The 23306-nt window shown below is 40.3% G+C and overlaps 1 protein-coding gene across 3 annotated transcripts in view; it reads left to right on the top strand.

Moving 5' to 3' along the window:
- LOC145986558 (dual oxidase maturation factor 1-like) overlaps nucleotides 1–23306 on the top strand; it is a 445828-nt gene that overhangs the window by 50835 nt on the left and 371687 nt on the right. The window contains exon 1 of one of the 3 annotated variants that reach the window (XM_083120704.1): nucleotides 14243–14497. The exons of 1 other annotated variant lie outside the window; for it this stretch is intronic. The gene's annotated coding sequence lies outside the window, so the exon portion shown is untranslated. Of the gene's footprint in view, nucleotides 1–14242; nucleotides 14498–21207; nucleotides 21259–23306 lie in introns of those variants that run through there. One more of the 3 variants, XM_083120707.1, reaches the window with a different exon arrangement.

Below are 23306 nucleotides of genomic sequence, written 5' to 3'. Positions count from 1 at the left end.
ACCAATCTAACTAACTTCTCTGGTATTTTGAATTATCTCATGATATGGCCTATCATATCTCTATCTATGGAGTCATAAGCTTCCTGAAAGTCAACGAAGGTTTGAAAGAGATCTATGTTTCCTTCCCAATACTTCTCCAATATTTGTTTTACTGTAAATATCTGGTCGATAGTGTAGCGGCCTTTCCTAAAACCAGCCTTGTATTCCCCTACGATTGTTTCTGCTAATGGTTCCAATCTGCTTCTTATTATTGATGTGAATATTTTATATGGTGTGCATAAGAGTGAAATACCCCTATAGTTCTTACATTCCAATTAGTCCCCCTTTTTGTATATTGGACAAATTATGCTTCTCTGGCAGTCCTTAGGCATATCTTCTCGATTCCATACTTCCGTTGGCCTCCCCGATGACTCAGTGGTAGCGTCGTCGCCTTGTAATCAATGGGGTCCCGGGTTCGATACGCGGTGGAGGCACATAGTGGTTCGGATCCCACTTTAAACTGTAGGTTCAGTCCCAATTAGCCTTACTGTGCATAAAGTGGACTTAAAACACCAACTCAATGAATGAACCATACTTCTGTTATCAATTGAAATAGTGTCTCTCTGAGTTTGATCACTCCAATCTTCCATATCTCTGCTGGTATGCCATCTATTCCTCGAGCTTTGTTTTTTTGGGCTTTTAAGACTTCTTCGAATTCTTGCCTTGTACTGGGGTTCACTGGTTATTCATTTTTTCTGGCAATTTTTTTTCCTGCTACTTTCTTTGTGGCATTCACTGACTGTGTTGAACTTAGTAGTCTAGAGAAATTCTCTTTCCATTTATGTTTGATTGTTTCCTTATCCCCCAGAAGTAGCCCGTCCTTAACTTTACAACAGTTTGTTTATAAATCCTTTGATTGATCTTACTTCTTTATATGCCATATATGTATTGTTGGACTTAAATTGTTCTCCAATATTAATTATTTTGTCTGATATATACTTCCCTTTCTTTCCCCGGTATATTGTGAGTTCTTCTTTATTCCATATATCTAATTCTTGCTTTTTCCTTCTTGTTGGACGACTCAAATATGCATGGTATGCTTTATTGCTCAATTCAACGACTCCTTTGCAATCTTAATCAAACCATTACTTTTGTTCTTCTTAACAATCTTTCATCGGATTGTTACCTACGGCTCGGAAGCTGATGAAAATTCATAATTTCTTCTGAGCCTTGAAAATAATGCTAAACCTGATAACCCTTTCCCATAAATTAGAACCAGAAAACATTATTTTTATTTTGAATTTTCCAGCATTTTTTGGTTAATGGTCAGTATAATGCAGTTTTTATTGCATTTTTCTCAAATTTTGCTATTTATTTTCCTCTTCCCCTGTTGTTTCGTTAAGTTTAAATACATTTGCTGACACAACTTACATATTTAAATTTCATGACATAGTACGTTTAGCAAGTTCAACATTAAGCGATAATACGGTCAATGGAAACGTGTATTTTAAGTAGTAATAAACATACAGTAGCAATTAATTGTTTTTTTGTCCTTTTCTTCGACACCACCAAACAACGGGTGTCATCGAATTATTCAACTAATCTCATGTAATTTATGCAAAAATCAAGCCTTGATTATAAGAGCGAAAATTCTTTTAGGTCATCTTTGTTATTTTAAGGTCATTCTATAGGTAATTTGTTTTTAAATTTTTTAGATCATCAACTTCCGAGACCTAGTAATAACATTAGATGAGCTAAGCAGTAAGAAAAACAAAAGCAAAAAATTATATATGAAACGCTCTTCTGAAACTTTCTTCGGGGTTGAAACAGTCCTGATAGATAAAAACTTTCCTATTCTAGACTATTCTAGGACTGTTTCGACTTCGCAGGCCGCTTTTGCAACAGCCTTGTCCACATATAAAATTAAAAGGAAACTAAAAATCGTAACAATATGAAAAATACATGAGAAAATATTAATTACGATGGAAAAGATAATAGACAATCATGCTTCATAGTCAAATATGTTTTACATGTTAAGCACACAAGTGCAATTTTAACAGAAATGTCAAAGAAACCAACTAACGCAGTTACGTTCTGAGAATAGCATTATGTCAGGGTGGGACGGGAGCACCAATAGATTGGTGGATTTTAGTAGGGAGCATTGATTAAATATTACTCCCCCAACACGACAAAAAGTTCGCCAGATCGGTAAAACATAGTGTCATTACTAGAAAAACTTAATTAGAAATACGGACACTAAAATTAAATTTTCATACCTCAGAACTTTCATTGCGAATTCTTCGAAACGGTGTTCATTTGAAAGAGTTTAATCTTAATTTAATTATTAGTTAACAAAATTAATCATGCGTGTGTATTTTTCTTACATTTCTTAGCACTCAATTGACTTATATAAAGCAATTTTGTGAATATTTTGTGCCATAAAAAAATTAACTGTTTCTTGCTGCCATCTCTGAACGAAAAATACAATCTTACAGTAATATTCAGAGTGTACCAACTTCTTGTTCTGTAGTTAGATGCGGAATGCCTACGCTGTTAGGTTAGGTCTCTGAAGTTTCGTTCTCGGAGCATAAATATACTGCAGAAATATTATTTATGCTAAGAAAACTAAACCTAACAAGGCTAACCTAACAACTTAGGCATTTAGCCTAACAATGAACGCAAGGTTGCTAACGCGTTGTGCGATAAGGACGACCCTTGGTGATTGAAGATCAGATTAATATAGAGAAAATGGCTTCTAAAACAATCTGGGCTCTTCTTATGCAAGGATGCATAGTTTGTGTATCTTTCTGAAGCCCAATATAGGAGAGACGCCGTGATCAAAGAAAGGAAGGGGATTTTAATCATGTCCCGGTAGGCCAATTCAACATTCAGAATTGTAATGAAAAGGACGGGAAAGAGGTGATGCTAAAAAAGCACGTGGAAAGGAATTTCTTGGAGTATGCGACAGCTTCCTAAGTGGCTATTCTGTACTTAAACAGCAACTTGAGATGATTTGATACAAGGGAGCTTTCACACCGAAGTGACAAGCGACACGGGTCCCATCCAGTCTTTAGTTAGGCATTCATTGCGCATGCACTACCAACAGACCGAGGCAACACGATTCGCAAAATCCAGAAAACAACCCAGTGCACGACACGTGCAGCTTGTCGTATCACTTCGGTACGAAAGGTTACATTTGTTTCTGAAGGTTGGTTTCCAAGAGAGACGTGTCGCATGTCTGAAAGCTCCATAAAAGTCGCATCCCTGAAATAATGGACTCAAGATCTCGCCAATCCATAGGTTCTACATTTGAATTTGAATTTTGGTTTTAAGCCCATTTTATGCACATATTGGCTAATCGGGGCTGGACATACAGTTTAAAGTGGGATCCAAATCACTGTGCAATATGCCTCCACCGGGTATCGAACCCGGGGAACCCCTTGATTACAAGGTGACGAAGAGTTCCAGGATCGAATATTTTGCGAGTTAATAATAATAACACGTGGCTCGACAGCCCTGTATAGTCCAGGAGAATATGTCAATATTTCTATACCCCGTGGGTTTTTGAATGAATGGAATATATGTCTACCGGGGATTCAACCACACTTAATCTTGATAAAAGATGAATTAATTAATTTTCAAAAGACAATGCGGAAGTCACAGATGATGTTACTACTCCTTTGCTATAGTAAAAGGTAAAGTGCTCCCCTGTGCATAGCACCACGCCATGAAGGTGTATAGGGGATGTGGGGGTAACGTCCCACACTTTCTTGATCCGGTCGTGAGTGGGGGTGATGTGATCAGCATCACGCCCCTGACCGCCTTTACCCCCCAGGGTTTCCCCCAGGTACCCATGTTATTCGACGCTGGGTGGGCGCCGGGGCCGCTTCCATCGTTAGAAAAGTTCCCGGATTTTAACCGGCCGGGGATCGAACCCGGGACCTTTAGCATGGTAGTAGTTACAATAATAGTAATGACAATGATAATAATATTAATGATGATGAATATTTTTCACTTGCTATTTAATAACCCACAGCGCGACAGCCCTTGAGAGCCTTGGCTTACCTACCGACTGCTGGTCTCCCTCCCACACTGTTCCTCCGTCACCTGTTATATCGTGGAGATCTTAGACCAGTATTGGGGTGACGTGTGGTCAGCCCGACGAACGCCCAGCCATTGTAGGTCTTCTCGACCGGGTTACCGCTCACTCATTCGGAGCTCCCCAATTTCCTCACGTAGGCCGAATAAATTCCGACCAGAGCCGGATTCGAACCTACGCCGTCCCGCAGTGAACGATCTCAAGACGAGTGAACGCCTTAACCCGCTCGGCTACGGAGGAGGACTCACTTGCTATTTATTAACAGAAAATGCCTCTGGAAAAATCTGATAAACGAACTTTAAATAAGGATATGGAGAGTATTTTATGAGCAGAACCTCCAAGGCGGCCATCTGTCTATGTTTGTGAATATGTGTGTGTGTGTGTAAAGGAGGAAGGAGGGAGAATGTGTACGTGTGTACATACAACTTGTAAATGAAAATGTAATATTTTATATTACCTTTCTGTAATTGGAGATTTGTCTCTGTTGAAGGGAAATAAATAAATAATATGATCTTGGATTTCGGATGTCATGTATGGTTTCTGTCACATTGTAATACATGATTGCATGCCTCCAAATGAAAGCATCCTCCATACACATGTCTTCTCTTCGTGTAAAAACCCAACAAACATACAAATGGTCAAAATTACTCCAAAAGGTGTTAAGGAGATATGGTTGTTTTTGTTTGTTAATGTCTGCAGAGGCAGCCATCTTGGATGTATGACTTCACACAGGCCATACGCCACAATAGTAGGCATCAAAAAAATATCACAGGCAGTGATTTTTCCACTTTATATGCCAGAATGTCAAGTAAAGTGTAAATAACGCTTAGAATCCTTGCAGAAAAGGTCACGAAATAATTTCTCTGGATATATCTCCATAACATTGCGAGTTATAAAAACACTGTAAGAATCAATTTGATTTCTTTTTTAATTCTGAACAAAAAATGTCTCTATATAAATTTGTCAAAAACCACTCTTAAAGGAGTTATGATTGATTTTCTTTGTTAGTGCATTAAGCGGCAGCCATGTTGGATTTATGACGTCACACAGGCAATATGCCACAATTGCGGGCAAAACACCTGATAGTATGTGATTGTGTACCACACTAGCAACGCATCACCGGTAGTGATGTATTCCCTTAATTCAAAAACCCACGGGATTACAAATGCGCCTGGACTAGTAAGGGCCTTGGCATATCTCCCGACTGCCAGTCTCCGTCCCACAGATCTTCAACCGGTAACGGAATGACGTGGGGTCAGCACGTCGAACCCCCAGCCGTTATAGAAGATTTTTATGACCGGGTTACGCTATTCACTCGTAGTTCCCAAATTTCCTCGCAGTCGGAGTCCAAAGCACAGCGCCTTAGACCGCACGGCCAAGTAGGAGGACAATTTTTTCCGACTTACCTGCATTAATTTCATGGAATTACCATTCATCCACGTCGTCGCGATAGCCGAAAAGACACAAAGGAAACATAAAATAAGAAAAAATGAAATTACAATATCAGTTGAATTGTCGCACACATATATTTAAAAAAATAATTTGTATGTATCGCCATATGTACCCGACGTTTTTCCTTATAGGAAATATGTGCGACGGTGGGGGCAGGATATCCGCGTTAAAATTCCCTTGGCACGCCACTTCAGCAATAGTCTCTGACAATTAGAAGGTTTTGCACCAATTCTGTTCTGTCAATATCAAGATCAGTTCCGATTGACTCTCAAGACACCATTACAGACGCCATTTCTGGCTCTCCTTCTGTGTTATATTATTATATTTTTATTATTTAACGTCGCTTTTCTATCTGTAGTAGCGACGATAAAGATGAACGATAAGATGAAACAGGCAATCGCAGATGAGTCCCTAACATGGAGGTGAACTCAGAACCTTGGAGAGTGAGATCGTGATAGATAGGGCTTGGAACTTTATGCAAAATCATCTTTCTTTCTGAGCAATGCTAAACCTTATATCAGATCATTTCTATTCAGTTAGAACCAGAAAACATTGTTAATATTATTTATTTAATTTTTTGCATCCGTTTTGGCTTTTAGGTTATTTTTCAGTATTTGTTCCCGTTCTTGTTGCATTTTCTCCATTTTTTGAGGTTTATTTTTCTCCTCCCCTGTTGTTTCGTAAATTTTGAATGCATTTGCTAGCATAACTTACATGTTTAAATTTCCTGACATGGTTGTTTTAGCAAGTTCGCCATTAATAGAAAATACTCTCAAATAGATAAGCACAATCTGAAATGTTTGGCATCGCTAATTAATTTAGGTAAATTTATTTTTCCTTCAGAAAACTCAAAGTGCTTTCTGTGAAGCCTACTTCCTGGCCTCTATTATTGTGGTTTTAAAGTGAAATATACGTGGATTGTAAATAAAGTAGTGGCAACACTGTCAGGAAAAGGTGATAACACCGTGCCTGTGCTATCAGGCAGTGAGTAATGTCAGTTGGGGCCCATGTCGATGTGTGGAGTGCCAAAAGTTGTCGGTGCAGCGGGTGCTGTTGCGTATGTACGAGGCTGAAATGAGCACCATTTTCATCACCGCCCTAAAACATGTTTGCCAAAGTAAGACGGCGATTTTGGATCAAAATCCAGGTGGCCCGTGACAAAAATGCACTAGAGTGTGATCAGTACTTGCATGAAGCCTGTAGCAGCAATACCTAGCCGCAGCTGATTGTTGCACAATGGGTAAGTGCATTTCTTGAGGAGTTTGCGATGCTTCAGTGAGATGAACCTCAAAATGAGGAAAATTGCATCATGCCGGGTTCTCGATATTGTCACCAATGTGCAACAATCAGCTGCGGCTAGTTATTGTTGCTACAGGCTTCATGCAAGTACTGATCACACTCTAGTGCATTTTTGCCACGGGCAACCTGGATTTTGATCCAAAATCGCTGTCTTACTTTGGTAAGCATGTTTTAGGGCGGTGATGAAAATGGTGCTCATTTCAGCCTCGTACATACGCAACAGCACCCGCTGCACCGACCACTTTTGGCACTCTACCATGGACCCCACTGACATTACTCACTGCCTGATAGCATATGCATGGTGTTATCACCTTTTCCTGACAATGTTGCCACTACTTTATTTACAACCCACATATATATAACCTGATGTACGCGAAACAGAACTGTATTTTCAGATGCTGGCCAACTACTGCATCGTGGAAGGTGAATGACTTTTACAGAAAAAAGTTGATGTGTTTTTTATGTAAACTTGAAGTAAAAATAAAGAAAACTAAATTAGCACTTAATTGATTTTATCTCTTTGCTTCGGTCGAGTTTCGATTAGTCTTACTCTGCATAAGATGGACTTCAAACAAACTCAATCAATCAATGAAAAATAAACCTTTGCTTCGGTAGTCTAAACCACCAAACAACGGATTTTAACGAATTATTCAAATACTCTCTTGTAATTTATGGGGGGAAAAATCGAGGTTTCATTTTCAGAGCGAAAATTATTCTTAAGTCATTTTTTACCATTTCTGGTCATTTTAAAAATAATTTTAAGGTCATTCAATGACCCATTTTTTACATGTTTTAGGTCATCAACTTCCGAGTCCTTTCGCAGAGGCGAAAGCTTGTGGGCGGGGCCAGACTAGGTGGAGAAGGGTGCGATTGGCTAGTCGAGTCGGCCCCTCCCGCGCGATCCCTCCCCTCCGCGCGTTCATTTTACGAGGCACACGCCCGCAACGTGCGCCCAGGACGAGTTCGCGTTCTCTTACTCCAGACATTCCGGAAAAGGACTATACATTCGGCCAGCCAGAGGAGTCTTCCTTCTTTCCGTCGCGTCTGCTTTAATACCTGAATTTTCAAAGGACTCGCCAACAATAGAGATGAATTACTGCACATTCCTTTGAAATTCCAAGGGCTGCAAGGCCGATTACTTGAGAAGGGTCAATGACCTCCCTCCCAGTGCTAGTTCTGGCATTGTCATACTCATAGCTGTGTGTATATATAAATAAAGAATGGAAGAGGTTCAACTTTGGGTCACTAAAATTTACTTTTTAATAGTTGCAATTCTTATTATTACCCAGTTTGCTGTTAAGCGGTCATGTATTGCTACACTATTTTAGTGGAAACATTGACTGGGTGTAGTACGTTAATTCTGGCCATAATGGCATAATTCATAAGAATTATACAACCACTCACCTGGGGTCTGGTTTTACCATAAAACATCTTCGGACACTTAAAATTTTAGGCATAAACTTAAGAGAAACCCTAATTTCTCTTTACGATATTTTTAAGTACACCGCTAAACACAAACATATAAACGTGGTGCAGTGGAAACATCGTTGCCTTGTAATCAAGGGATCCCGAGTTCGATACACGGTGGAGGCACATAGTAGTTTCGGTTCCCACTTTGAACTGTAGGTTCAACTTCATCCTCCTTAGGCTATCGATGCATAAAGTGGAATTTAAACAAACTTCATTATCATATGAACAATGAACATACACTTATAGAAGTGTACAAAAATTAAAGGCACCCGGTCGTCACGGCACCTGGTGCCTGAATTTTTAAATTCATTCGAAAAGTATATCGAGTTCGCTCATGGAAATTTCCATTTCCATACGAGTGCAGTATGTGTTTTTTTTATATTAATTTATTTTTTAATATTTACCAGAGCATAACAATCAAATGCAAGAAACTATAATCAATAATGACATATATACCCGTACATTACTTATATTAATAAAATTAATTAAAACATAAACTATAAATTATAAACAATTGAAATTGAAATTAATTTCATGTAACCCAAAATGGGAAATAGCTACCTACTTACTACTTACGCAAGGTTTTGGGCTCAGGGTCAGGTTTAGAGTTTTTTTGACTATATTTTAAACCATATTCATATTACACCTAATAGCTCTCTCTCTCTCTCTCTCTCTCTCTCTCTCTGTCTCTCCTTTTTCTTTATTTAAGTATATATGCACTTTCAAAGTAAATTTACCCTAAATACGCTAATACGCTAATATCCTGAATAATCATATCCAATTAAATATTCAACCTCATTTCTCAAAACCACTTAATCCTCAGACTTCACAGAAATTTATTCCCTCATACCGACGCAATAATAATAGAAGCCCAACATATACTGATGACACAGTACAACAAATAATACATACTTACAACACATGGAATACACAAATTCACGAACACACCAGAGGCGAAGATATAGTACAAGCAATGCAAGCACTGCTTGCATTATTCGAATATCATTTAATGTACTTAATGTTTTAGCCTTATTTCGTTTCCATCGCACTCGATTTCGCGAAAAATTACGGCCGCAAACTCCCTCAGCAGCTCTGTAGCAAGCACCAGCCTCAATGCTTGCGGCTGCTCTGCGGGAAAATAACGCACCCGAAGGAGTCACATGGCGAAGCGTGAAATTCGAGTGGAACCCGTCGACAACGCTTATACCAAAAGCTCTGCTTGCTGAGCTTGCGTGATTCCCGAAAATAGCCGAGCTCAACCGAAAGCAGAAGGATATATTACCACCAAAAACTACGAGTAAAGAATTTGTGTCTTCATGAACACGTAAACAAGATCGCGAATATAAAAATAATTCTTAGTCATAAAATAACTAAAATAAGTTATTATCATTGTTCTAAATTCCATATATATATATAATTTTATATTACAATTTATTTTAGATTTCGCGAATTGTAAAACGCGTAAAAAAATGGACATTGGGAGTTCGAGCGAGATGGTAAAGGGCGGGGGTTTGTGTTTCCAGGAAGTGAAATGTCTGCACCCCCGTGAAGAGTTTCCCCAGGGAGGGAGGGAAGATTCGACGGACCTTGGTCTGCACGCTGTGTCCAGCTCGGTCCAGCTCAAATTACGTCGAAAGTGTTGACCGCACCAGTGTTTGCAACTGCCTAATCATTTACACAGTAATTCAAGTGAGCTGTTTCACAAATTTTACAACCACATTCAATAAATTGACTGCTTTTGAATAAAACTTGGGGTGAAAATAAAGCTATCTAAAAAGAACTCTCTACTGATATTTACACAGCACAATTAAATCGTATACATTGTACATATTATGAACACAAGAACATGTTTTAAGTTTTATTATTATGACACAAGTGGTGCTCCCAGGATTTTTTGTAGTAGTCTCCTCATTTTGTCATCTCTTCCTGCCTTTGACTTTCCTTTTCTTAGGAATACTGGGCCAAAGGGGGGCCAACCCTCCCCCGGCCGCCCGACCCTGTGGCCGAGTGGTTAGCACATCGCGCTGCGACGCCAAGGGTCCCGGCTTCGAATCCCGGTCGGGCTTGGTTGTTTGTGAATGTCCATTCATCAATTTCATCACTCATCCCCATTTTCGCAAATTAGCCAAGAGGCACAAAACGCGAAGTAAAATAAACTAAATCAATCAATCAATCAAAAACCTCCCCCGGCCCCGGCCCCGCCTCTGTATGACACTTTATTACTTAAATATTATGTATATACTCTTTCTGCTGTAATGATTCTGATTCCACCGCTTAATTTCTATCTCCATACTGATATCTCTTTCCTTCCCATGAGGGATAAAATTAAGCAAATAGGTTGGTATCACTTTCGGTCGTTTCAGAGATTTCCAAAGTGATCTTGCGTGGATGCTTTCCAGTTTTTAAAGTTTGTGTTTAACTTTTTATTTTAATGTTTGACTCCGAATGCGATTTTTAGGGTGCCCACAAATCCTAAATTACAATCACGCAGTGTAAATTAAATAAATGAGTTATTTTACCTAAATCCGTTTGGTCACCGTTTGCCCACATTAAAAAATAATGAACAAATAAAAGTACTAATAAATAAAAAAGAAATTACGTACCCCTTCAGTCGTATGCGGAAAGTTCGCATATGTAAGACGTTTACTACCATACGAATAACGTTACCTGGAATTTCGAAAGTAAATGTGACGTTTGAGGTTCATATGGTTTATTTTTAGAACCGTCATTTTATTATGATATTTTGACAAATCCAGCGACCGGGCCAATGAGCCTATAAACCTTTAATCCCCCTCTTGGCGTGCCATTGTACTACATGTTTTGTTGTACTGAAACATTGCTTGCCTCCTTCGTAAGACTACGCTTCGCTACTGGAACACACACTCATAAAACAAAATATGCAAGACCCAAATGTAGTAATATACGAGGGGAGAGTGAAAAGTTTTGAGCCTCACAGGGAAGGAGTGTGTGAGCTACAGTTTCCCATTATGATTTCTACATAATAATAATATATCTATAATCACCTCCCCCCAAATCAATGCACTGAGCTGCAATTTCTTTACAGTCATCTGGTAGAATGATTTGTCCTGAGTCTCGTATGTATAAAACTAGGTAACCAACAGTGTACACCAGAAATGGGTATGGTACCCAAGCAAATTTCTTGTGCATATTATAAATTACTTATATATATATTATATGTATATCAATATAAAGCGGGGAACCGATAAATTTCGCGGAACTGACGTACTGGTTTATTTTAAAGGTACCAGGACAATAAGAGCATACCCCTGAAAGTATTGCGGGGGAAGGCTGGCTCTTTCAGGGGTTCCCTCCCTTTATTGTTTTAATATTTATTTGTTTTATGTATCCTTGTATCATTAAATCAGAATAATTAACATGCTATTATAAATTCTTTCACTGTTGCTAGCCGAATTTTTAGATCTGCAGCGATATGACAGAGTCGGTGATATATCAGAATGTATTTGCATAGTTATTCGTGCTGTTATCAATTGAACACAATTCCGGCGCAAGAGATAATTATTTCTAATTCAATCTTGTATCAAATAATACATTAAATGTTTTAAGATCACATTTCATAGCTTATCTTAGTTGGTTTCATATCTGAATTGGAAATTGATAAGGCTCCTGAGGAAAAGGGGCTGGCGTCTGAATTATTTTTAGTTCTTTTTACCCCTGCCTTAAATATGTCCAATGGAATTAGAAAGGGGCTAAGAGGCTGTAAAATAGGACTAATATTCATTAGAAGAGGGTCAATAAACACAATAGACACTCCTTAGTGTAAACATCGATGCTGAAGTTACTGCGCGGGTATCCATTGGCAACCCCTCCGGATAAAGAACAAACCAAATCCGATTGCCAACAAGTATTAAAGATACGAAACGTGACACTGGAATTTCCAATGTCGGTTTGTTTGACATGTCCTTCAGCATGTGCTAACGTCAATTATTTTTCTATTTTATTCGGCACGATCCCTCAAGAAGGCTGTGCTGGGTTCCTTTGATCTCGGAGTGGCTTCTAAAGCTGTGGAACACAAGAGGCACAAGGACTGTAATAAAAGAAAAGCATCATCATCCGATCAAGAAAACTCGCTTTCCCATTTTTGGATAGCGGCAACGGCCAGCGAAGGAGTTCCCTCCGGACAGAGAGGGAGATTGTGGGACGAACGTCCACGACCTTCACAGAAATCCTCATGATTCACCGCGGCAATGTCTTGATGCAAGAAAGCCACTTTCGGTTTCGAACACAGAACCGTAATCCGAGGCGTAGCCAGGATTTCTATTCGGGTGGGGACCAAACTTGGATATTTTTTTTTTAATGTAAAAGAAAAGTGTTACCGAAATAATAACTTATACAATGTAATTGGAATTGGACGCCACCGGCAGGTATTATTATATATATATATATATATAAACGATACCTTTGCCAGAATATTATCCAACACTTTAAACTCGCATAGCAGAAAATTTACGTTGACGAGAAACACTAACAGTCGCCCCTAAAACACTAAATTTTGTATTATTTCACGGCTTAGTTTGCATATGTTCATACGGATACAATACAACATTTAGTTTTAGTCACATTTTCTGGCATTACATGAAAAGGGCCAATCGTTTAGTGCCATATTCTTTATTCAGAACCTCCAAATCTGTAAAGAACAACTCGTTTCTGTAAAAAATTACAGAATTGCAGTTTGTCAAAATTTTCGAGGGGCCGGTCTGGTGGGAGAGATAAAGATGAGAAAGAGGCAGATAAGGAGATAGAGAAGATAGACACAGAGAATGGAAGAGAGCAAGATTGGAAAAGAGACAGTGCTACAGAAAGATAGAAAGAGAAAATGAAAAAGGGATAGAGGGGAAGAGGGAAAGGAAGAGATACAGAACAGAAGAAGAGAGAAAAGGTAAGAGTAGAAAAGCTGGAGAAGAGAGAAATGGTAAGAATGGAAAAGGGAGACAGCTGGAGAAGAGAGAAATGGTAAGAATGGAAAAGGGTGACAGCTGGTGAAGAGAGAAATGGTAAGAATGGAAAAGGGAGACAGCTGGAAAAGCGAGAAAGGGTAAGAATGGAAAAGGGTGACAGCTGGAGAAGAGAGAAATGGCAAGAATAGAAAAGGGAGACAGCTGGAGAAGAGAGAAATGGTAAGAATGGAAAAGGGTGACAGCTGGAGAAGAGAGAAATGGTAAGAATGGAAAAGGGAGACAGCTGAAAAAGAGAGAAAGGGTAAGAATGAAGAAGAGAGATATGAATGAAGAAGAGAGACAGAAGCGGAGAAGAGAGAAATAGTAACATTGGAAAAGAGAGAGAGAGAGAGAGCGCTGGAGAAGAGAGAAAAGAGTAAAAGTGAAAAAGGGAGACAGAACTGAAGAAGAGAGAAAGGGTAACATGGAAAAAGAAGAGAGAGAAAGAGAGGATTTTTAATCATTTAGCACCCTTCACAACAACACCCGCATCCCCCTTTTTACTGGACCGTCTTCATCTTAAAAATCTTTGGACTCCTCATTTTCCCCCTTATTTGCTTTTCTATAGCTCTTTGATCTTTATGCCTCGAAGCATATCACATTTTTGCAGACAACTTACTGACATGTCGTGATGAATTAGTGATGCTGTCTGTATCTCTAATAATTTCTTCCGGTCTTCCTAAGCAAACGCGTAGGACTTGTTGAATGCAGGCACAACAAAAGCGGAAATGTCAAACCAGTTCTTCCCTTGCTTGTCACTGTTGGGGGAAACGCCTTGAAGAGACGAGAGGAACATCCAGCGAGAAAGTAGAAGTTGTGAGGTAGATTCTACGTACCTCACCTCTATTCCCATTGTTGTTCGCGAAGCCTACATTCTGTCCATCGCGAAAATTTCCCTCTCGCGAAACTTTCACGCTCGCCCCCGAAAAAGTAAAGGCAACACCAACAGCACACTTCGTCAGGATCTTCCTCGGTTGGTGTCGCTCGCGAGCCGACAGTGTTTTGTTTCACGTTGCAGGTGACCAAAGTACCTTGTTCCTTTCTCAACTTCCCCAGTTTGCGGTGGCTTGTAGTGCGGTTTGTGCAGTGCATCGGCGTTTGTCTTTTCTGTTGTTTATTGCCGGAACAAAAGTGCAACTTAACTTTTAGTGGTATGAGAAGAATGGAAGTGTTTTCCATGGCCTGAAACATGTGGACCTGAACCTCGACAGGAATATGCCTGGTAAGTAAGCCGACTGGTTGAAAAAAACATTTTCTCTTCCATAGAACGCTGTAGAAAGTGGCTCAGCAAAATGATAACGGTACCTCCATCGTACATTGTAAGACGATACCAGCGTTGTAAATGGATGGGTTTTATGAATGCTCTTTTTATCGTGCTCCCATCTGCTTCATATCTTTATCTACGAATGCACTTCATAGCTAATGGTTGCAGATGAACATGTGGAATTTTCCCCACAATTCGGTGATTCATTGGGTTAACCTTGCTTGGTAGGATAGCGAAAGTGGTCGCAGTGCTAGCAATTTCCCCGCCGTAGATATCATCCTGCAGGTGTGCACGAGTGTTATTGCTGCATGAATATTGCGTGCATTTAAGGAGCCCTCCTGTAGAGTGACCTTGACGATATGAAAGACTTTGACAATAATTTCCTTTTTGTGCTCCCGCATTTGTCATCTCTGAGTAACTTGTCGAATGAGACTGTTTGCCTGCAACAACTTGTTTAAGATGTTTGTGTGGCATGCGAGAAATAGTTGCTTCATTTCTCTGTATCGGGACAATTACGATCGCGGACAATTGCGACCCAACCAGCTTAAAGTGAAAGGACTCGCGGACAATTGCGGGCGCATTAGGCAGGGGGCCTGAGGGGCTGAACGGGGGGGGCTATGGGGTGATCGTAAACCCAAGAGTCATCTACCTTTTGTAATGTTTTAAAATACATTCATACATGTCTATTTAATAGGACAGGGCTTGGATTGTTTTGTTTTTTTATTCTTGTTATTTAGGTCGCTTTTCCTCAACTTTGGTTAATCGCGACTATGAGGATGAGTGATGACACGATTAAATTGATGAACACCCATTCTCAGGCCGGAATTCGAAGCCGGGACTCCTGGCGTCGTAGCGCACTGTGGTAACAACTTCTCCACGAAGGGCAGGGGCCTTTTTAGTTTTCCCATAATTATACGACACGCGATAATAGGGAGCCAGAAAGGAGGCCTCGGGGGATGAAGCCAAATACTACAAATATATAATTTAAATAGTGCTTACCCGGTCCCTGTAGCGGAGTGATTAGCACATCGCGCTATGATGCCAGGGGCCCAGGGTTCGAATCCCGGCCTGAGCATGGGTGTTTGTGAGTGTCCATTCATCAATTTCATCATATCATCACTCATCCCCATCTTCACAAATTAGCCAAAGAGTGGCACAAAACGAAGTAAATTAAAGCAAATCAATCAATTAAATAGTGCTTAGTGGTAATTAATCTTACTTACTTATCAGATAAGTATCTTGTATAATACGTTGTAATATATTGAGAAATTCATCTTCAGAGCTTCTACCCTCACTTTTTTCGTCTTTACATGGCGACTGCTGATAAGGGATGATCCACCTCCCCGCACGAAATAAAATTCTGGTTACTAGCGTGCGTTATATACTTTATGTATATGACCGATTCAGGTTAATAACATAACTGTTGATACTATAATTTAAAGAAGCAATTAATTTCGAGGATGGTGTTTATTTTATGGTGTTAATTAAATAATATTTAGGGATAGCATTCATCCAAGGTGTTCCAAATTGATCGTAAAATTGCATATGTAATTCCATGTTCGATATGAAGATTCTCAATTTCAGGGGAGATTGCAACACTTCCTGAATGGTGTGGGATGCCAATTCAGGTTTGTCAACATCCGTAGTCAGTCAAATCCCGGTCTGAGCATGGGCATTTTAAAAGGGCATTTTCTGAGAAGTTATCGCAATTGTCCCCATTTTTGCCTTGGCGGCAATTGTCCGCGGTCGCAATTGCCCTAAATTCGATTTCGCGAGAGAAACTGTGAAACTCCGATTGTTGGAGTGACCCAATGACAAAAAGATTGGAACGAGCGAACAACCAATGAATTACAAGATTTTTGAAATCCTAATAGCTTTGATTGTGAATATAAAACGAAAACAAATTTAGTACTAAATAATATTTTTAAAATACAGAGCTTTGCAATAGAGAAATTTGTAAAATAGTTATACCTATGAGCTGTTCTCCGAAAACCAATTTTGATGGGAGATTGAGTTTGCTTTTGATCAACCGCATCCTTCGTCTTTAGGGAACAGAGGTAGACACTGGCAATGAAAGATTTTTTAATCATTAGTTATGTCAGTACAGCAATTGTTTTAGACACACCACACAACGAATGAAACAAAGCAACTACTTGTTTTGGTACAAATGTTTTTTTTACACGCGTTCAAATTGCTGACCTGTTGCTTACGATAATACATTTCCAATCCCGGGTGACTGTAAAACCACCTTCAACTTGCAGCGTCCTCCCATTAGTACTGGAATAAATAAGCATGAGAGGGAGCTCATATCTGAAGTTCGAAAGTTTTGCCAGGCGGGGTTTCAGGTGGTCTGGTGCGGGGCACACCCAGCTCCCACCAAATGCCAAATCTAAGTGCTAACAGCGCTAAACCTGACCCTTTACCTAACAATCCCTAACCTACAATTTCGCTTTGGTCTAATAATGCATATGTATGTGGCAGTGGCGTATGCTGAGTCTAAGACCTGGGGCTATCTCACTATGACACCTGGTCCTAGGCTATGGAGGAAGGGAGAAGACTACAGTTCGGCCAAAGACGAAGAAACTACCTGGAAAGGACGATTCCAAACGCGAGAGGGGAAGCAGGGAGATGCACTCCACAAAACTACCCTGTGGTATTTCGCTTGTTGTGTTTATTACCGCTTGCTGTGTTGTGTTTGTGATTTGTGATGGCTCTTGCAATTCGCAAGAAATCGTTTCGAAATGGAATGAAGAAAATTGGGACGTTTTGGCCCCCTGTTGCACATTATACAAAACACCCTCGTTAAAGTAGAAAATGTCACAAACCATTCAGTTACTACATTTATATTTATAATACTATATACAATAATACTATTATTAGTGAATACTATCCAGATTAGTGCTGTGTACATTTGTGCTAATTAAAATATTTACTAAGGAGATCAATTTAATTGAATTATCTGAAATGAAGCTACTGGTTTACAAGTGACGTTTTGAATACAGTACTGATATGTTCTGTTTGCTGATAGAGTATATGCATGGTTTTAATTTCGTTCTGAACCCTTACATAATTCGTAAACATCTCTCTATGTATTTTGGCGGCGATGTTACTGCGCTGAAACTTCATTGTTGTTTCCACAGCAGACGATTTTCAAGGAAACCGCTTCCTGCCCAAAGTACCCCTATTTAGCCACTGAACACGTCCGGTTGGCGCATGCGCACTTCCGCCCATGGTCTCGGCTAAGGCAGCCAGACAGTAGCTCATTCTTGACGTCTTCAAGGAAGCAACGTTGCCATCCGAACGGTAGTCAGGTTGCAAACTTATAACAATTCAGGTTGCTAACTTCAGTCGGTAACGCGTCTGACCACCATGCTCAAGGTCCCGGGTTCGATCCCCGGCCGGTTCAAATCCGGGAACTTTTCTAACGGTGGAAGCGGCCCCGGCGCCTACCCAGCGTCGAATAACATGGGTACCTGGGGGAAGCCCTGGGGGGTAAAGGCGGTCAGGGGCGTGATGCTGATCACATCACCCCCACTCACGACCGGATCAAGAAAGTGTGGGGCGTTACCCTCATACCCCCTATACGCCTTCATGGCGTGGTGCTATGCACAGGGGAACACTTTACCTTTTACCTTTAACTTCTAAGAGTTCAGGTTGCCAACTCCTAAGAATTCAGGTTGCCAACTTCAGAATCGCCATTATCTTCTTTTTCAAATCAGCTGAATTCACACAGTTTCTAAGATATTTTGTCTTCAGTATTTGAATTTCTAGGCTTCAGGCTTCGCAGATAGTGTAGCTAGCCTAGAATACACGCTGCTGGTATGTGGTTTGGTTAGGGCCACGTTTAGAGCTATTAGCATTTGAAGACCACGGGGAAACGTGCTTTGTCCGTTTTTAGCCAAATTGAGGTAAAAGTGCTGTGAAGGGCCTTTCTAACTAGAAATTGTACAAGAATAGAACGTGCTTTTTCCATCCATTACAAAGATGTTTTAATTGCGTATTTAGGGAAGGAACATGCTCATAATAAGGAAATAACGTGCTCTCCTGTAAAATCAAGAAAATGGACAGAGGAGCACGTTCTTTCCCTGTGGTATGCATTTAGTTTCGGAGTTTGTGGAAGTTTATATATTATATATATATATATATATATATAATGACTCGGACTAGAACGACAGATTACAGCCGCTATGGGACTTGGCTACGCATCCCACAAAAACGCTTGGAATGTCTTGTCCCTCAAAGGGGTGTTGCACCAGTTTTAAAAAAATAAGACGTTTGCTTTTATAACACGTGTCCGAGCCATTATTACTTTTCAAGTAGCTCCCAATAGTCCAAGATACTAAGTCAACCCCCACATTTTGGAGCCTCCAACGGGATTGAACCTGGAACTGCTAGCACCAAATACAATAAGACAATGTTTACGTTCAAATATGTATACGTTTGTAATATGCGTATACGTTCGTAGTGCATTTCGCTTTCGTTAAGGCCATCTCTGTAGGTATATTTATTGGAATGATGAGGATTGGCGAGGAAGTGAAAGAATGAGCTGTACTAGATGTAATATCCAAACCCTCTCGTGATTCGAACCCAGCTAGCAAGGAGTCGCGGGCTACACAGTACTAACTGGGAAAAGGGGTGGGGGAGGATATCGGGAAAGAGAGTGAAGGAAGCAGGAAAAGGACACACGTAAGGGATAGATGCGAAAAAACTAAACAGGAAATCAAAATCAAATACTCGAGTAAGGACGAGAAACAATAATTCAAGTCGCATTAAGATCAACAGACGTGTTTAATGCTTGAATAAGTGCGAAGAGAGGAACCTAAATGAAGGGCAAAAATAAGTGCGAATTAACGAGGCGAAACCAGAATTAAGTACAGGAATAAGCACAGAAACGGTAGTCAACACAAGTGAGTAGTAGGGTAAGTATAACGCAGAAAGGATTAAACGTGAAATTAAGCATAGTGCTGAAAGAGTAGCCACGTTACGGAAGAACAGCGAATGAAACTACGACCCTGTAACCTACTGGCTCTCTGTCGTCTTGAAATAAGGCTCCCAACTTGATTCGCCGCTGGGGGCACATTCCACAGTCATTCGGACTTGACTTTAAACTGGACTTAAACTTTGAGACAACGGCGAAAGAATAAATCACTGAAGGAGTAACAGTGAAATCTGAAAAGTATTTAATTTCAGATGACCCTGTAGCATGTTGCTTGAAGCAGCGTGCGAAAAGGCTGACATCGAGCGTCTTTTGTTGAGACAAATTTAACGTAAAGTTTCGCCTAACTATTTCTGCTAGCGGGCAGCGTCGGCCAGTGAGAAGGGTATATTTGCAGCTGCAGGGGCCGATCACGTGATTTCCCCTCCGCTTCGTACATGAGTGGGGAGACAGCTAAATGCCATGCAAAAAATAAATGCGTGTTTGGGCCAGAATAATATTTATTAAGTTAATATTTCTTCTTTGCTTGAAGGCTTGAAGGCTCCTAGCGTCGACACGGTTCAGGCCAGAAATCGATTGTCACTCCAGAATTTCTAGACCATTAGGCCTTAATGACGAAGTGGTCAGTGTCACCGCTACGAAACCTGCTTAAGGCGAAGAGGGACAGTTTCGGACCAGGTGTGCCTTTATTTTAATATCGTCGAAATGGGCACTGCTACTAAAAACAAACCCGCCTTACGAGAGAGTATGAATTTTTCCTCATCTTGCAAGTGGAAGCGATTTTTCAAGTTGATTAAACTGGATACTGTGTTTGAAAAATATGACAAATTAGAATTTTCAGATTCCCGTGCATTCGTTAAAAAAAAAGGAACGCAACAACTTCAAGTTACGGTGAATGAAATGGGAGTTTCTGACTTGTTCCTACTACAAATCCAATCTTCAGCGTGTCCTCTTCCTGTTCATGTGTTTTTCTACGCCATCGGAAGTTTGGTATTCAAAAGAGAACAAGTAAAATAATACTCCCATAAGCGTAATGCTAAGTTTTCTCCCCCTCTTACGACCATCCAGCGCACAGACCTTTCTTTCCCCAACTCGCCGTGGAAAGGTCGGTTGCGGGAGGAGCAATTTAGGGTTCTCGCGTCTTGCTGGACACAAACTGTTCCTCTGCCCTTCAGGCATGGCGTTTCTCAATGCATTTATTTCATCAGTTGCGATTAACCCAAGATGTATAAAAGTGACGTAAAATAACAGAAAATAAGGATATATTCTATCGCATTGACAGAAGTGTTCACCATCCTGTGGGTTACCCTCATGAGGGCAGACCTCACCGCCCGGAAGACTTGTGAGGGTGAGAGAGGGCGAATCCTCACGGTGAGGAAGTTGCTTTAAAATGAACACATCCACTCTCTACTGTGCAGTTTTTCTATCATTTATTTCAAGACCAACTTTTTTGCTCTATCAGCTCCAGAAGATCATCCTTCCACCCTTGACCCGCTTAACCTCAAGGCGAGGCTCACGGGGCGAAGATTCTGGGTACAGGAGTCTCCCCTCTCCTGACACACGTGCATATGCTAATGCCGGTGTGATTCTATTATTTCAAGACGGCCATCGCGATGTTATTGGTCGCTTTCACCGCGCGGACCCTGGCCTGTTCGTTGGAACTCCAACGGCCTTCGGGAGCGACCTTCAGTACCCAGCGATGGCTGTCAACATCCCTTTAACAACTTCAGTGCTAACGAGAAACACGAGGATTTGGTATACGCGCTTGCTGCTCTCAGATTCCGTAAGTTGTGTTTTTTATTTGCTTTTCCTTTTTAAATAGCTTTCTTTTTCTCTCACTTGAGTCTCATATGTTTGGTTCAAGACAACATCGACGAGACGGATACAGTAGTGTCTGTGTGCACAGGACATCTGTGAGAGTTTGGAGAAGAGTCCACTCCCCCTGTATTTTTCCAAATCATTTCGCAAGGATCTTCCCTCTAAATGCCCTACTTTTAGAGGGGAAGCATTGTCTCCCGTAGATCCTGTTTGATATCAAACGTTCTTAACAATAATGTCAATGTACCGAGACCACAAACATAGATTTTTCAAAGTATCAAGATGTCCTCTTACTTGACCAGTTTTACTGTATATCTATATTTTAATAAAGGGGCCTCCCCGATGACGTAGTGGTAGCATCGTCGCCTTGTAATGTAATCAAGTGGACTCGGGTTCGAGAACCGGTGCAGGCACATAGTGGTTCGGATCCCAATTTAAACTGTAGGTCCAGATGAATTAATCAATGTATTTTAATATACAAGTATGTTAATGTTTTAGTTTTCCAGTATTTTGACATTTTTTTTCTGTATTTTGGTATGCGATATTTCATTTTGAAATGATATTTAGCTACATAATTTTTTACACAGGAAATGTTAGTTTTTCGGTGGTTTGGAATTTAAAATTTTCGGTATCTAGGAATTTTGATTGATTTTAATTTCTTCGTTTTCCTGCTTCTTTTGGCTGATTGCAAAGATGATGATGATTGATGCAACTGACGAAGAAACACATGCCTAGGCCAGAATTCGTACTCCGGACTCCTGGTGTCGTAAAGCGCTTTGATAATCACTTCACCAGTAGGTCGGCTTACTTATTTTGATATTATTTCAGTTATTTCAACGTTTAGATTTTCTGGATTTTGTATGATTTCAGAACTTCTTTTAAGTCATTTTTATGCTCAGATGGAAGCCGTGGTGGTTCAGTCGGTAGGGCGTCTAATTGCCACGCGAAGACCCGGGCTGAATGGTCTAGGGTTAATGCATAAAGTGGCTCTGAGGGTGAAATAAATGAGTACCTGGGGACACGCATGGGAGATAAAGTCGGCCGGAGCGTGGTATTACGTATATCAAGTCCAGATAAACAGATTCTTATTCTCAAAACGAAATATTTTTCAGCTGCTGCCGTTGAAAACACGAAAAGTTGCTACCATTATTAATACAAATAGGTTGAACTTGAAACTCTGAAAATCTAATGGAAAATCTTTGTTACAAAAGGAACTATTGTTTGTTCGGTGGAAGATAATCATCAGTGTGATGAAACCCTGGGACGGTGGTTTATTTTTACATCCACTGCAAGAACGAAGTTAATGCAAACCGAACCACGTGACTTCTGAGAAAATAGTCCATTTCCTCTGTGCTAGTTCTGGTGTTATTTTGCCAATGAATGTATTGGTCGTGGTGGTACGGCTCATAATATCAAGTCCCACAACTTCAACACAGTCGCTACGTTGAGTGGTATGGTTTTATCACATGCACTATATCCCTACGCGCAAGATCTGTGTACAGCTGTCATTAGATCGACCAATAGGGTTCCTCAGAAGCTTCCTCTTTACAGAAGACAGAGAATAGTACTTCGCTAATTCGCACCTTATTTTTGGAGTTCGTGCGGTTAAGGTCATCCAACGAGAAACCCCCAACAAATATCAAATCTGATAGAATATTATCCGTAATACATTAATGAGCAAATGTTCATTCTGTTGTCTCCAACGACTCTATCCCGGTTGGAGAAAGCCGCGTGCTTTCTCCCCTGAAGTATGAGTGTCAAGTGCTTGTACTGCCCGCACACATGCTGAGATACCATGTGTGGATGCGCGTTTCTCCACAAGGTACATCACTGCAGGCGTCCCACCGCCATTACTTATAATTTGTTTTTTAAAAAAAGAACGCGTTGAGACGTTTAGCATGCCTTCACGCTCTATCATTACCTTCCATAAATGAAAGTTGAAATTTTCTTAATTTTTCAATTTACTAATTTACTCTGTACACGTTTGCTTTCTATAACTCTTTTCTATAGGTA

Source organism: Lepisma saccharinum, chromosome 4 (assembly GCF_977018435.1).
Source record: "Lepisma saccharinum chromosome 4, izLepSacc3.1, whole genome shotgun sequence".
Classification (NCBI taxonomy): domain Eukaryota; kingdom Metazoa; phylum Arthropoda; class Insecta; order Zygentoma; family Lepismatidae; genus Lepisma; species Lepisma saccharinum.
This window is presented reverse-complemented; position numbering and strand designations above follow the sequence as displayed.